The sequence below is a fragment of the Herpailurus yagouaroundi genome, unplaced genomic scaffold (assembly GCF_014898765.1).
Source record: "Herpailurus yagouaroundi ecotype Mexico unplaced genomic scaffold, PumYag 139, whole genome shotgun sequence".
NCBI classification, from domain to species: domain Eukaryota; kingdom Metazoa; phylum Chordata; class Mammalia; order Carnivora; family Felidae; genus Herpailurus; species Herpailurus yagouaroundi.
The window spans coordinates 48,687,704-48,702,147 of NW_024412394.1; the positions used below are offsets into that span (position 1 = coordinate 48,687,704).

Genomic DNA, 14,444 nt, shown 5'->3' on the forward strand with positions numbered 1-14,444 from the left:
CCCCTAGTTCTCCCCTTTTTAAAACCCAAAGTTAACATATAAACTCTCCTACTTTTTCTTTTTTTCTTTATTTAACTATTCTTTGGATTTTTTTCCATTTCTAATTATCCCAAGCCTCTTGTTCTGTTTTGTACTACATAGCATCCATTACATGGATGCACTGTAATTCACATGACCGTCCTCAATTGGTAGATATTTGAATTGTTTCTAGTTTTCTGCTATTATAGGCAATGCTTCAATGGCCTTGAATAGTCTTCATCCAGCCATCAACACCATCTCTGGAATCCACAGAAATAACTGACTACCTTCCCTGCTCCTCCTTATGCTAACACCAGTCATGTGTTCTCTTCAGGGTGCCATCACACACACCTTTCCCCTGGATGCAGTGGTTCCCAAACTGTGGCATGCATCAGTATCTCTTGGAGGGCTTCTTCAAACCTAGGTTCCTGAAACTCCCTTTTCTTCTGATGTTTCTGATTCAGTACGTCTGGGCTGAGGCTCAAGAATTTGCACCTCTAAGAAGCTCCCGGATGCCCCTGATGTCCCTGATCTGGAGACAACACTTTAAGAGCCACTGCCCTGGCTCATCTTATTCTCAATATATATGGTTTCCTCCTTTTTAACTATGTCCACCTTTAAGTCCTTTGCCATCTTCTTTCCTGAAGAAACCTTCATCATTGTGGGGAGAAAAAATGTGGCGGGGAGACAGAAAAACAGGGCTCTGACCTTCACTCTGACGCTGTCTGCGTGGTGCCTTTAGGCAACTTGTTTCCTGAGACTCAGTTCCTTAACTGATAGAAGGTAAGCTCTGTGACCTGACAAGGGGTGTGAGGAATAAATGAGATAATGTGCGTGCAAGTACTCTTCAAACTCTAAAAGGTACACAAATGGAAGGAGTCACTGTCGTTACTGAGCTGGTAAGGAAGTTTCCTTCCAAAGTAAGGGAATTAATGTGCTCACCGCAAAGGAAGCACTTCGGGGAAAGAATTTGAACTAGTGAACCAGGACCAAGCTACGCTGCTTATGGATGTAAGGGAGGAAGAAGCTAGGGACTTCGAGAGGAGGAAAGCTGGTCCCCGTCGCCTCCCTCATCCTCTCTCTCACCCAGCTGAAGCCAGGAGCCCCGCCATTTTTCCTTTCCAGTTTTCCTTTCCTCTGGTCCCCCACCTTCTGCCTCCAGCAAATGGACCAGGGGTGGGGACTGCTTCTGAAAATCACCACAGGTGACGTGTGAGGAAGAGACCTCTTTAGAATGGTGTGCATGTGTTGATGGCCATGCTTGACTTATCTGCCGGCATCTTTGTGTGCTTCTGTCTCTGTGTACGATGAACATTAAAAACAAAGGCATGCTAGAGACAGTCTAGGTACTCAAATCAACAAAGTACTCCTCACCCTTCAGATCTACTGCCAATATTGTCAGAATAAAATATGAACGAAAAAAACAAAACTATGACGCTTCACTGCATTAATTTAGCCTTTTGCTGAGCATTTTCCCAGTACTCACAGGAGCAGGGATTTGGAGGATTAATTACTTAGACTGGTCTGAGGAGATCTGACTTAAAAACCTCTCCCCCCTCGGTTTACCAGAAGGTAAATCTCTCCCCCTTGGGCAGATCAGAAATTGATGCCACTCTTTACTTGAATCTACCACGAAACCGTTACTACAGAGAGTAACACATTGCCAGGTGGACTGTATCACTTGGGCATCCTTGCCGTCTGGCTTGTGGATTCAGCCACATGGGCACTGGCAGGAGATGACAGAGCAGGGCATTTGTTCCTCAATCTCTTCCTGCCTCAATGCCAGGGACTAGCAATGTCTGTGTTGCTCTGTAATTACAGATAATCACAGTATCTTCAATAATTTCCAATAATACTATTTCCCCTCCAGGCCTGTGGGTAGTCATGGCTTCCTTCTGTTCCTAGTCCTGGTTGGTTCCCTGAACCTTGGCCACAGCTCTGCGAGTAGTCCCTTTGTTCAATTATTGTTTAAGCCCTTTTGAGTGCACTGCTGTTTTCTGCCAGGACTCGAATGATGCACACACATCGGGACTGATGCATAGGGATTATGTCATCTGTAGCAAAGTGGAACAGAGGCAGGAGGTCGGCAGGAGTGGGTCCCAAGAGTGGGTCCCAGGCATAGGGAAAAGCTAAGATTGGAGGGAGGGCTGCTCCTTGGGCTACAGGCCATCACAAGTGATGGTCGGCAGGGACAGGATGAGACCACAGGCCACCAAAGGCAGAGTCTTATCTTTAGCACCTTGTACAGTGCTGGGTTCCTGTGGGCTCTCAACGCATGTTAATTGAAAGAAGGAAATGGCCCCCTAGATGGGCATCTGAAAAGGGAAGCAGGAGGAACTGAAAGAAGGGCTCAGAATGGAAATTGAGCTCGACCCAGTTCTTTCTTTGGCTTTGGGCCAGCCTGAAACAGAACTGGGCTCTGAGACGCCACTGCCTTTCCCATCGTGAAGCCTAGATTCTAGCCTAGAAAAGACTGATAAACAAGATTCTTAAAGTCTTTTGCATTGATGTTTAATATTTTTAAATAACATTTTTTCCCTTATGTGCCCATGTTTTAAAAATTATAAAATAAAGGAGAAAATAAAAACCATTCAAAAATAATCTTTGCCAGGGTGCCTGGGTGGCTCATCAGTTAAGTATTGGACTCCTGATTTTGAGAGGTCATGGTCAGGTCATGATCCCACAGTTTCATGAGTTCGAGCCCCACATTGGGTTCTGTGTCGACAGCGTGGAACCTGCTTGAAACTCCCCTCTCTCTCTGCCCTTCCACTGCTTACACTCTCTCTTTTTCTCAACAATGAATAATAAATAAATAAAAGAAAGAAATAATCTTTGCCATCTGTATATACCCTCATCCTTTGAAAGGAGAAAGAGAGAAAAAGAGGAGATACTGTAACTTGCTTTTAAACTCAAGTTGCAATATATCATGAAATCTTCTACATGACATTGGCATCTTTTTACCAGCCAGTAGTATGATTATTCATTTTTTTAAAAGTAGGCTCCACATCCAATGTGGGGCTTGAATTCACAACCTCCAGATCAACAGTCACACACTCTACTGACTGAGCCAGCCAGGCACCCCTGATTATTAATCTTGAAACAAAGTATGACACACAGAAAATAATAGGAATAACCAACAGTGCTTGAGTACTTACTATCTGCCAGGTACTATGCTAACTTACATTACATGTATTATCTAGGGTTAGTCCTCATAACCTTGAGGTAGGCTTTATCATTATTCCCATTTTATACATGAGGAAACTAAGACACTCAGAGGGTCTCAGTAACTTGCTAAAGTGATGGATCCAGGAGTCAAATCCAGAGGGTCTGGCTCCAAGGGTTGGAAGTAAGGTCAGTACAGTGTCTTGTTGGAAGATTTGGCTCTGATTGCCTGGAATTTGGGTTAGATGTAAAAGGTCTAAGCTTATCTTTCCCTCGCATAAGAGCTAGCATGGACTCAGCGCAAAATCGATGCCCACACATTTATTGAATGAGCCTCGGGGAAGTTATGGAGAAAGCACAGACATGTCCCAAGTTATGATGATATAGGATAACATTTGAAACAGCTTTGGGGGCAGTAAAGTTTTGGGCTGTACATTTTTTGAACACCCATGTTCATCCTATCCTTTTGGACAGAATGAAAAGTTCTGACCTATGGTACATCCTGACATTTCCTTCTTATAGTTCCTAGTCAGCTCGTGTGTGGATGGTGTTTTCGCAAAGCACATCTCAGAACTCTCTCAGAGGTTAGGTAGAGCAGGGTTGGGAATCCATGATGAGCAAGGGGTCTGCTGGACGTCTCCCTCATTTGGCTAAGAGCAGAGCACCTGATAAGTTATACTTCACTTTGCTGATGAGGTCACCTCTGAGAAGATAGAGAACTTAATTTTGACAAGGAAGGAATCCTTTCAACTAGCTAATGGAAACACTCTTGTTTTCGTGGCATGTGTAATAGCCACGTGTACATAAAGGCTCTTTCTCCGCCTCGGCTCCCCCCACTTCTGTCCCCCACAGTTGCTGGTTACACCTCTATGCCTTTGCTCCTGCTGTCCCATCTGTCTGGAAGTCCCTTGCCTCCATTCTTCATACTCCTTACCTAGACAATGCCTTGTGTTCCCAGATCAAGTATTACCTCTTCCTGGAAGAATTCCTAGGTTTCCATCCTACCCGCCCAAACCAACACTTCTCTTCTTCACATGCCTTATTAGAATGGGCAGCAGCCTGTGTGGCCAGGGGCCTTCTGACCACTTCACGCACTTCACCGTGAGCTTTATCAGGGTGGGATCTCTCTCGTACATCTCTGTAGCCCCAGCTCCTGGCCGTGTGAAGAAATCAGATTTCACAAAAACACGTACAAAATATAAAAGGAGAAACATAAACCTAAAGGTGTATCCTAAAGAGTTGAATGGACCTGCGAGAAATGTGCCAAGGAAGCCAAGGCTTAAACGAGGTGAGACTCAAGAAAGGTGCTAAAGGCAAGGAGCTTTCCCTAAAGTATTCTGAGCCAGAAGAGTCAGCAGAGGGAAATACACTGCTTGGTGGGTAGGCAGCAATGTTAACAAACGGTAAGGGTCAGGCCGGGAGTCTGCTAATAGAATCCAATCTCCATCAGAGAGACTGGCCTTCGCATTGGGAAGGGAGCAGTAAAAAGAAATCGTTGCTGCCCAGCATGGTGAAAATGCTGGCATGAGATCATCTAACTCAGGGTATCTCAGTATGAATGCACTTTGGGGTCACCCGAAGAACTTGAAACTTCCCAAGCCACACCGCACACCAGGGGTGGGACCCAGCATCAGTAGCTTTCAAACCTCCTCTGCCAATATTGAGAACCACTTACTGTTCTAGCTTTTTTAATGGAACGCAAGCCTACAGACCCAGATGTACTACAGCTTGGGAAACTTAAGGATTATGCAGCAGAGAAAATCTGGAAAATAAGAGAGAGGCCAGAAAACTGAAGATGGGAAAATGTTTCTTGATAGTCACAAAGAACAAAGGGTATCATGAAAACTGTGGAAGTTAAGCTCCAGGTTGTCTCCTGGCCATGTGCTAGAACTTTGATTACAAAGACAACTTAGGAACATTGCTGTGTCCCACTACGTCAATGGTGTGAAACCAGTGAGAGCTCAGACAGAGCAAGACATCCTAAACCCTAAACTGATCTCCTTTCCCTGGGTGGGGCCTCCATTTGGCAGATCCGGGGAGTGTCACTGGGTGATGTGCGTAGCGTAACTGTCCTCAAAGCAGAGACGAGCCCTAAGGGGGTCCAGGTAGAATGACAGTCTGCACAGGAGCTTTTTATCCGTGCCCATGACAATATGGCATAGGTGGGGCCCAGGGTCTTCAGGGGTTTCCTGAGCTTTACAACATCCGAAGCACTTTCCCATAGTTTGGCTCACACAGTCCTTACAATGACCCTGAGGTGACAGACATAATTGACTCCACTCGACAGAAGAAACAGACTCGAGGATGTCAAGTGACTTGTCTAAAGTCATGGAGTGACTATGTGGCAGCTCCAAGTCCCAAAGCCGAGCCTTCTTATCGTTTGGAGCCAGTCTTGCCACCACTGCCCCATCTAGCTGAGGGGCTTTGGTGATGGATTCTCGGGGTTGCCTGTAACTGTGCCTGCCCAAGCCAAAACTTCAAAGGAAATCACCACGGGCACAGCCAGGGTTCCACCTTACCTTAAGGGAACATAAGTTCAGAGCTATGATGGTAAGTAGGGTAAGGGCTTGGGAGTGGGCACTTAGCTGGCTGTTTTACATGGATGGCCAGCGAACCTTTGCCTGAAAGTGACAATCAAGCAGAGGCCTGAAGAAGATGAGAAAGCAACCTCCCGATGCCAGAAAAGAGTGGACAGAGGCCATGAAGTGGGGCTGCACAGTGTGCCCCAGGAGCAGCAAGGAGGCCTGTGTGGAGGTAGAAGGGAGGTTGGGGAGGAGACATGGGCCAGACCAGCCAAGTTTGCTCTGCTGCTTACCTGAGACTGAACACGGGGCTGCTTTCCAGTGTGCCCACCATGAGTAAGGCTGCTAGGATATGTTTTGTTTTGTTTTTTTAAGTAAAAAAAGTTTTTAAACATTTATTTATTTTGGGGAGACAGAGAGAGACGGAGCATGAGCAGGGGAGGGGCAGAGAGAGAGGGAGACACAGAATCTGAAGCAGGTTCCAGGCTCCAAGCGTCAGCACAGAGCCCTACATGGAGCTCGAACCCACGACCTGGAAGATCATGACCTGAGCCGAAGACAGATGCTTACCCAACCGAGCCACCCAGGAACCCTGCTATGATATTTTGTACACATTGCTCTCTGAGGCATTGACCTAGCAGGGAGGATACCTGCCAGCACACGGTCTCAAGCCCCAGCTTTTCTGGCTGTTGACAGAACACCACACGTTTCTGCTATCAGTTTCTGTTTCCTCTGCTGCGAAACAGGGGGTTGGGTCATGGGGGAGCTTGGAGACCTTTCAAGTCTGTTCCAGAAGGCATCATCCCTATGGTACTAAAGGCACTTTATAGCTCTAGCCCTATGGGTGGATGGCAATGTGGAAAGGGTCAGTCCACTGGCAGAGCCCCACAAATATGATTTTGGCTTCCTCGGAGACCCCCCAGCACAGGGTATATGTGAGTGTGTGTGTCCGTGTGCATTTAACTTTTATTTATCTAATAAGGATGTTACCCTAATGTTATTTATATTACATTTCTTGAATTGCTATAGAGGCTGTGCATTTTTCCACGTAGTGAATAAGTATTCTGTATTTTTCCTTGGGTATAAATAGTTCATTTCTTTTGATTTCTTATTAAGTGGAATTTTGGGTAAGTAACCGATAATCTGCTTTTCAAACCACAACCTCTAAGAATGTGTGATGGGTAATTTTATACGTCAACTTTGCTAGGCCATGGTACCCAGTTTTTGGTTAAATACAAGCCCGGATGTTACAGTGAGGTATTTTTTTTTTTAATTTTTTTTTTCAACGTTTATTTATTTTTGGGACAGAGAGAGACAGAGCATGAACGGGGGAGAGGCAGAGAGAGAGGGAGACACAGAATCGGAAACAGGATCCAGGCTCCGAGCCATCAGCCCAGAGCCCGACGCGGGGCTCGAACTCCCAGACCGCGAGATCGTGACCTGGCTGAAGTCGGACGCCCAACCGACTGCGCCACCCAGGCGCCCCGGGTGAGGTATTTTTAAACATGTGATTAACATTTACATCAGCAGACTTTCAGCAAAGCAGGTTGCTCTTCATGGTGTGGGTGGGTCTCATCCTATCAGATGAAGGCCTTAAGCGAAAATGCTGAGTCCGCTGAGGAAGAGGGAATTCTGCCTCCAGACTGTCTTCAGACTCAAGATGCAACATCATCTGCCGCTGAATTTCTGGAGTGCTATCTGCCCCGTAAGTTTCAGACTCGGTAGCCCCCACAACCACATGAGCCAATTCTTTCAAAGGAATAAATCCTCCTCCCCACCTCTCCCTCCATACATACGTATATATTTCAGTACATCACACAATATATCTATGTAATACCATATATACAGATAGACAGATACATATTACATGCATCCTACTGGTTCTATTTCTCTGGACAACCCTGACTAATACAGGATGTGTATACTCATGGACACCTAAGGTCTGCACACCTGTGGGAGACCTGAGCTTCCTGGAACCAAAAGACAGCAGGGATTGTGTCTGGTGTGGGTGGACCAGCCCAATTTCATTTGCCTTCTGATCTTGTCTCAGAGTCCTAGCTCAAGGTCATCTGATCAAGCCTTCTTCTTGTCACCATGACAGACTCCTGTTCCCACCAACCTGGCAGCTCCTTGGCACACAGGCCTGGGCTGCTATCACCCTCAGTGACAGGGCACAGCAAGAACATGCTTGTCACCCTGCGTCTCTGGTAAAATCTTGACCTAGATCATCTCTTTTATCTTCTACATACGTCCCAACATAAATTTCCTATGCCTTCCCATTTGAAGACACTGGATTGCTTTCTTTTAATTTAAAGCTTTGATTTATTTTCTGCCTATTCTCTTTATCAGAATTCTCAGGTTGTATTTTTCCCATTTATTAAAGTTCTTCAGCTACTTTCTGGATACCACTTTTGACCTTGGAGAGATCTGTCTCTATTTCCAATGTTACCCCCTTTATAAGCAAACTTTGTTTACTGATCATATACTATCCACCATGTACCTACATGCCTTTGAACACTTTAGGCTCTCAATAAACGTCTTTTGAGTGGAATTCCCATCACTAATTAAATATATCAGCTTTTACAAAAACAAAACCAAGGGTTCCCTGGGTGGCTCAGTAGGTTGAGTGTCCAACTCTTGATTTTGGCTTAGGTTATGATCCCAGGGTTGTGGGATCGAGTCCCACATCAGGCTCCTTGCTGAGGTAGAGCCCATTTAAGATTCTCTCTTCTCTCCCTCTGTCCCTCTCCCCTGCACTTCACACTCTCTTTCTCTCTCTAAAATTTAAAAAAAAAAAACTATTTTAAAAATAAAAAAACCAAGACCAAAATAAGCATCCAAATAAAGGGTATGTTTGTCAAGGAGCCAGCTTGCAATGCATTTTGATAAGTGAAGTGACTAAGTGAACTTGTCCACTTACCCCACATCTCGCCCTCTCACCTGGAAGTGGAGCAGGACCAGGCCTAGAAGAGTGAATAGTAAAGGCCCACAAGGGGACTTGATGTCATAGTAATTATAAGTCACAATCACTTGTTTGAAGTGAGGCAGCTTATAGTATGGGAAGGAACTCAGATTTGTCACCAGTCAGACTTCAGTGTGAATCTCAGGGTAGCCACAAACTAGCTGTAAACCTTGGGCAAGTTACTTGATCTTTCTGTGCCTCAATTTTCCATAAAATGGGGAAATAATACTAACTTTACAAGATTGCTATAAAGATTAAGCCAGAAAATGTTTGAACCACATAAAACGGCTGACATTCAACTGGTTTTGACCTAGAAAAACATTTTCATATAGTTCAACCTAAACCTTACATCTGTAAATGTAATGTCCTGTTCTCACTTTATGATGGTGAGAGGAGGGCACTGGACATGAGAAAAGAGGGATGTGGAATTCTGAAGGGATTTTTCACGACCCTGCCACAGGCATTGTACATCGGGGGGCTTTTCTCTTCTGATCTTTAAAATGAAGGGATTTCTAAGGTCCTTGAAATTCTGACATTCTGTAAAAATTATTTGATTAAATGTCTGTCACCTCCACTAAACTCAGCATCTCAAGGGACCACCATTGCCTCCACCAAGCCCTGGGCACAGTACCCAAAGCATAATGTACTGAGTACATATTTGTGGGGCGAATAAAGTACAGGAATAGCAAAAATCAGAACTCATTTATTCATGCTTAACACTTCTTGAGTATCTATCATGTATCCGATATTGTACTTGAACTTAGGGAGACAAAGATAAAGGTGCTAGTGGAGTCCTTGTTATGAACTGGACTGTGACCCCCCCCCCCCCCATCCATATGTTAAAACCCTAACTCCCAGTGTGAATATATTTGGAGATAGGGCCTATAGGGAAGTAATTACAGTTCAATGAGATCATAGTAATGGGGCTGTGATCCAATAGGACTCACGTCCTTACAAGAAGAGGAAGACACCAGAGATGCCCCCTCTGCCCCTGCTGGCAAACACAGAAGAAAGACCATGTAAGGACAGAGCAAGAAGGTGGTTGTCTATAAGCCAGGAAGAGAGCTTTCACTAGAAACCGAATTTGCTGGCACCTTGACTATGGATATCTAACCTCCAGACCTGTGAGAAAAATAACTGTCTATTGTTTAAGCCACCCAGTCTGTGGTAATTCATTATGGTAGCCTGAGCAGACTAACACAGCCCTCAAGGAGCTCATCGTCTAGAAGCCGAGGCAGATGAGGAGGAAGTGCTAATGCTGAGAGATTAGTCCTCTGACATGGTACAGACTGGGCTGTGGAAACTCCCAAGTAAGTCGCCCAGTTGAGACTGAGAGGCAGGGGTGGAGGAGGGCCAGGAAGGCTCCTCCAAGAAAGTGACGTCTCTGGTAAGCATAGGAGCAAGAAAAGAAATGAGCAGGAGAGAGAGGAAAGGGAAGGAGGGCGTCATGAGATGGGAGCAGCCTGAGCACAGGCCTCAGAAAACAATTAAGACTGAGCGAAAGGTAATAACAGGACAGAACCAGGAGCACAAAGAGAGTCAAAAGTTCGAGCAAACCATCTGGAGAATTGGGGGACAAGATGAAGAGTGGACACCACTTACTCAGGAGAAAACCAAATTCCAAGACACTCTGGGCAATCAGAGACCCAGTTCGTAATTAAGTGGCTTGTGCTTTGTCAGGACAGGGGTTTGAGAGCAAATGGCTCTTGCCTCATCACCACCTTTCCCCTGGCTTCCTTGCTTCATCACGTGAACCCGCTGGGTCTCTTCTGGCCTGAAAGCTCTCGCCTGTCAACCTCACCAGTCGCAGCCTTTCTGGGCACAGCTGAGTTGCTTGTACGAGTTTCCTCTACCCGCCCCATCTTCTCCCCGCTCTTCAACCCACCGCCCTGCTCTTCTCTTCTCTGACGTCGTCAGTGGCTCTTGGCTGCTGTGTTTTTGTGTGATCTGACCCTATTGTTCACTCCCCTCTTCTGGAAACTTAACACTTTGCCGGAATGCCTCTCTGGTGTGTAAGCCTCTTGAGGGCAAAACCTGTGTCCGATTTAGTCACCGATGAAGCACTCATTGCCCACTGTGGTGTTGGGCCCATAACAAGCATCTGACAACTCTTGAATAAATGGCTGTCTTGGTCTCTTTGACACCCCTCTACTCCAATCATGTGCCCACTTCTTTGGTCCCTCATTTCCAGTGTCCTTCACCAAGGCTCCTTCCTCTGTCCTCTCCTTAAATGTTGCTCTTCCCTAAGGTTCTGTCCTTGATCCTATTCTCACTTCATGCAACATGGTGTCTTTGGGTTTCCTCACCTACCACCTCCTGTGAGGACTCCTGTTAAATCTACATCCCCAAGCTTGATTTCCCTCCGGAGCTGTGGACCTATAGCCTCCAACTGGACAGCTATCTCTTAGCATCTTGTGAAGGCACATCCACGTCCACATGCTCGTACAGAATACCTCTTTCCTCCCAAATCCGCCCCTCCTCCTGTTTCCTTTCCCTGGCACCACCCTCTACCCAGTCACACAATCCAAATACCTACTAGTCTTCCACCCAAGCTAATTCTGACAATTCTAGCCCCTTAAAGCTCTCAAATCCATCTCCCCTAGTCCTGTTCTTTCCACAAATGTCCTACTCCCGGCTTTCAGCATCCCTCACCTGGGCTAAGGCATAGACTCTGGATTACTTTCTCTGTCTCCCCTCTAGCACTCTTTCTGGCCTCCCACCATACTGCTACCAGTGTGATCTCTCCAAAAATGGAAGTCCGCTGAAGCAACTTGGACCCTCTTTACCTTCAGAATCAACTTGAATTCTTTAGCATAGCAAAGCAAGTATAGTAACAGTACTTCCGGCTTCTGGTAGATCAGTTTGCCCTCCCAGAGCAAGAGCTGGCATTTGTCCCAGGGCCTGCGGTGTAGACAGGTTATGCCTCCATTCCTCCAGGGAGGAGAGAGAAACAATAACTATTGATTCATCCTGGAAACATTGCTCAATGCCCTGACATTCTGATGTTTACCAAGCATGGATCTGTGAAAGGAACTCCACCTGGATGTGCCTCCCATGGAGATCTCGGAGGGGAAAAACACTTGAATAATTTGCCAGGGTGGAGACTACAGTGAGGCAAGTGAGAAAATAACCTAAGGAGGCACTCTCAGGATCATGCAAGCGCCTCCTTCAATTTTGCACCATAGACACCGCACTTGCCTCACCCTGTTCTGTGAGTGTGTTCATCTTGCTTCCCATTCCATTAGGATAAATTACGAAAAGAAGCCTGGATACAAACTACTAGCATCTTATGAGTTTAGATTCTGGATGAAATTAAGTGATCCCTTTAAAAATTTAAGTTACATATGGGTACCTGGGTGGCTCAGTCGGTTAAGTGTCTGACTTCGGCTCAGGTCATGATCTCACAGTTCGTGAGTTCGAGTCCCACGTCGGGCTCTGTGCTGACAGCTCAGAGCCTGGATCCTGCTTTGGATTCTGCATCTCCCTCTCTGCCCCTTCCCTGCTTGCACTGTCTCTCTCTCTCTCTCTCTCTCTCTCTCTCTCTCTCTCAAAAATAAACATTAAAAAAATTGTTAATAAATAAAATAATAAAAATTTAGGCACATTAAAACTTAATCTGGTTGGTGGATATATAAATTGGATCCACCAATCTGGAAAACAGTTCGGCCAAATATATTTGGAGATTTAAGGTTCTTGTGCCACTTCTAGGAGTCTATTCTAATTAAAAAATCACATATGTAGGGGCACCTGGCTGGCTCAGTCAGTAGAGCATGTGACTAGCCCAGGGTCTTGAGTTCAACCCTTATGTTGAGGATAGAGCTCACTTAAAAATAAACATGTATGTAAACAACTATTCTCATATACAAAGATATTCATGTATAATATTTATAATACTTAAATGGTGGTACATTTTGCATTATAATGCAGTCACTCAAGTGATAATTATGTAGACATTAAATAAGTAAACATGCAGACAAAACCATATAAATATAATGAGTTTACAAAACTGGACATATAGAATAATCCCAAACTAGTCAATACCCAGGACATGCTTAGAAAAAAAATAATAAAAGATTGAAAGAAAATGCACAAAAATGTTAACATTAACACCCATAAACTTCTGAGCTTAGGGATTACGGGTGGTTTTTGTGTGTTTCTAAAACATTTTTCCCATTTTTTAAAATGTTAAATAATGGTCATGTATAACTTTCATAATAAAAAAAAGTTCTTTTAAGCAAAAATTTTTTTTAAATTTTTTTTTCAACGTTTATTTATTTTTGGGACAGAGAGAGACAGAGCATGAACGGGGGAGGGGCAGAGAGAGAGGGAGACACAGAATCGGAAACAGGCTCCAGGCTCTGAGCCATCAGCCCAGAGCCCGACGCGGGGCTCGAACTCACGGACCGCGAGATCGTGACCTGGCTGACGTCGGACGCTTAACCGACTGCGCCACCCAGGCGCCCCAAGCAAAAAATTTTTTTAAAGAAAATCTGTTTCACTCTCTGGGACTTCTCTTCATCATTGGTATTTACCAACTGGTCGCCACTCCAACTCTGGTTTAGGAGAGAGGCTGAGAAGTTTTTGACGACAACCAATAGGGTTTGTTGCTGTTGTTGCTTTTAATCCTCATGAGCACATTTGGTTCAGATAATCTCTATGGCTGTAGCGCTCCACAAATTCCACTGTCTGTCCAAGCAACTCCTGACTCTGACAGAACCAGGGCATATGGCTTGTACACAGCAGTCCCCCTCAGCGTCCAGGATTTACCGCGATCCCCGGATATTTCAGCGCCTAGCTTTGCGATGTTGCTAAAATATCCTGAAACAAGTGCTGTGAGCCATAGCTGGCTGTTCGGAAGCCTGTGGGGGGTAGGGAGGCTCTCAAGACCCAGGAGGGGGACATGGAGGAGCTAGATACCCAGCTCTCTCATTAGCCCTGAACGCTAGAAAGCTGGATTTCCTTTCACATAAATTGATATTTCTGACCTCTATTTGTATTTACATCCAGAGATAAGGAGCCCTGAAGCTTAATTTGGACCCAATGCCGATAAAGAAACTGAGAGTCAAGATGCCCTTACTGCCTCTATTTCCTCATCAGTAAAGAGAGCTGGATTAGGTTTTCTCCAAATGGGCTATTTTATTGATAAATGTCGGGCAAGCAGGTGTGCAAGTGTGCACTTAATCACTAGCACCCTCATCAGAGCTGCCTGAGAGGCCGAGTGTCAGAGGGTGTCTGTTTCTGCCTCAGATGCCGCTCGGACACCACTTCAGCCAGGGTGGCACATACCGTTGGCATCGAGCAAGGGTCCGGTCTGCAGGCAGGTCCATCCTTGCACCCTTTCCGCTTACTGGTAGGGGATGATCCAGTGATCCACCTAGCCAGACAGCTTGAAGAAAGCTGCCTTGTTTTCTTTTAAAAGATGTTAAAAAGGACCCACAAATCTAACAGAAATAATTAGAACTAACAGAATCATTTTCACTAGTTAGAGGTCCCATGGAATTTGCATACTTGTTTCCACCTAGGTTGCAGACATCAAATAAATGCCTTTAATTTTTTAAAAAACATACATATATTCTTTTTTCCCAGAGTCTATCTTTCACTCAGGACAATTCATAAGAGATTTAAGAATATGCAACGGTAGCACTATATCTAATCTAGCATCATTAAAAAACAACAACATAATTCTAACTTCCTAAAAGATAGAAAGCAGGAGAACAAAGGGAAAAGTGGGGAAAGGCATCCACATAAAACACAGTATTATGGAAATGATTCTGGAACAA

General features: G+C 45.1%; 1 protein-coding gene across 1 annotated transcript in view; it reads right to left on the reverse strand.

The window, feature by feature from the left end:
- GABRR1 (gamma-aminobutyric acid type A receptor subunit rho1) overlaps positions 1-14,444 on the reverse strand; it is a 29,143-nt gene that overhangs the window by 14,170 nt on the left and 529 nt on the right. The window lies entirely within an intron of this gene.